Source organism: Coffea eugenioides, chromosome 9, assembly GCF_003713205.1.
Source record: "Coffea eugenioides isolate CCC68of chromosome 9, Ceug_1.0, whole genome shotgun sequence".
In the NCBI taxonomy this organism is placed as follows: Eukaryota; Viridiplantae; Streptophyta; class Magnoliopsida; order Gentianales; family Rubiaceae; genus Coffea; species Coffea eugenioides.
Window position 1 is genome coordinate 9,461,029 of NC_040043.1, and position 2,411 is coordinate 9,463,439.

Genomic DNA, 2,411 nt, shown 5'->3' on the forward strand with positions numbered 1-2,411 from the left:
CAAGAAAAGGTAGAGGGAAATGATTCTTTCTAGTGGCTGTATTCAGTTTTCTATAATCTATACAAACTCGCCACCCAACTACAACTCTAGATGGAATCATTTCATCATTGTTACCACGTACTATGGTTATTCCCCATTTCTTTGGCACTACATGAATAGGAGAAATCCAAAAACTATCAGAAATTGAAAAAATTATACCTGCATCCAGCCATTTAAGAATCTCGACGCTTACCACTTCTTTCATGTTTGGATTTAACCTTCTTTGAGTTTCAACCACCGGTTTAGAATTTTCTTCTAACAAAATTCGGTGCATACAAATAGTTGGACTAATTCCCTTGATATCAGAAATCGTCCATCTTATAGCCTTTAAATGCTTCCTCAGAACATGTAAGAGTTTGCCTAGTTATTCCTCATCTAGTGCAGAATTTACAATCACGACAATGTCTCTTTTTCTCCAAGAAATGCATATTTGAGGTGCTTAGGCAGTGGTTTAAGCTCAAGCCGTTGAGCTTGCTCACACGATAGTGGAGGTAACCCTTTGCTCAGTCCTAACTCCTCATATGCATTTCTCCTTTTGTAAGGAACCTGTGCCTGCAAAAATTCAGTCATTTTTTCAACTTATTTCTCTTGTAAACCTATACCATTAAAACAAAGTTCAAGAGAATCATCATCAAGATTAACTTGACTCATCTCTAATGCCAATTCATCACATATGTCAACAGAATAAACATGGTCAGCAAAAGAGGGATACTTCTTCATTTTACTCAAATCAAATTCCACTTCCTCTTCATCGATTTGAAACTTGAACTTACCTATTTTGACATCTATTATTGTACCTGCAGTGGCCAGAAATGGTCCACCAAGTATAATATATACATTTACATTTTCTTCTATGTCTAACAACAAAATCAACAGGAATAATGAATTTATGTACTTTAATAAGCACATTCTCCAATATGTCCATTGGATGTCTAATAGACCTGTCAGCCAATTGTTAAGAAATGTTAGTACGCTTTAATTCTTTTAACCCCAATTGCCAAGCCACAGTTAAAGGGATCAATGACACACTCGCACCAAGATCACAAAGTGCTTTAGAGAATTCTACAGTACCAATAGTGCAATAAACTGTGAAACTCCCTGGATCTTTCAAGTTTGGTGGCACTACATTCTTCCGTTAATGCAATTGTCTCGCTATCTACTAACTTCCTTTTCTTAGTTATTATCTTCTTGAGAAACTTTGCTTATGAAGGAATCTGTAAAATAGCATCAACAAAAGAAATGTTAATATGTAATTATTTGAAAATGTTGACAAACTTCTCAAATTCTTTATCATTTTTTGAAGGTTTCAATCTTTGAGAGAATGACACCGGTGGAGGAATTGGTGTTGTATCTCCCATTTGTGACTCATTTTCTTCCACCTTTTCTTTCCTTTCAATTGTCTTGCTATCATCTCCCAAATTGCTCAACTGCTTGTTTTCTCTTCTTTCATATTTTTTCTCACTTTCAACTACAGGTAGTTCACCCAATTCCTTACCACTTCTGAGGGTTATGGCCTTCACATGCTCCCTTGGGTTCACCTCAGTCTTATTAGGTAAATTTCCTTGGTTTCGATTGTTAACCGCATTAGCAATTTGGCCTAATTGGACATCTACATTTCTATACAGATTGGGAGTTGGTTCATTCTTTCCTCAATTCTTTCAAATCGTTAATAGTGGTACTAACTAGCTTTTCAATTTTATCATTTGATACATTTGCCAGCTTCTCAATTGCTAATTTCCAAACTGGTTTAGACTCCAAAAGTGGTTGCTTCGGTTGAAAACCCGGTGGATTAACTGGTCTTTGTTGGTTCCCTTGATCCTTCCATCCAAAATTCGGGTGATTATGCCATCTTGGATTATAGGTATTGGAGTATGGGTTGTTTTGGGGTGGACGGCTGTAAGATATTGAACCTGTTCGCTGCTAGAACACATAGAATCATCATGATCTGCGCCGCAAGTAGTACAACATGCAACAACTACTCCTTGATTAGAGGTAGAACCAACATGCCTATTAAGTATCTTAACCACATTATCCATCTTTGCACTTAACATATTCAAGGTATCTACTTCGAGCATACCTGCGGTTCTCCTTGTATTACCGCGTTCGTTTGCCCATTGGTAGTTGTTAGCAGCCATTTCTTCAATCAATTGTTGAGCTTCCTCAGCTGTCTTTCCCATCAATGCTCCTCCTGCTACCGCATCTACATGCGTCTTTGTTGGATAAGTGAGATCATTGTAAAATATTTGGACTACTAGCCAATCTGGTAAACCATGATGAGGACATCTTCGTTGCAATTCCCGATAGCACTCCTAAGTTTCATACAATGTCTCTCCTTCCGGTTGAGAGAAACTAGTTATATCCATACTATGTAT

At 37.2% G+C, this 2,411-nt stretch overlaps 1 non-coding gene across 1 annotated transcript; it reads left to right on the forward strand.

The window, feature by feature from the left end:
- Positions 1-2,304: 2,304 nt before the first annotated feature.
- On the forward strand, positions 2,305-2,411 carry LOC113748537. Its single transcript, XR_003464391.1, has one exon. It is a non-coding gene; the product is annotated as a small nucleolar RNA R71 (small nucleolar RNA).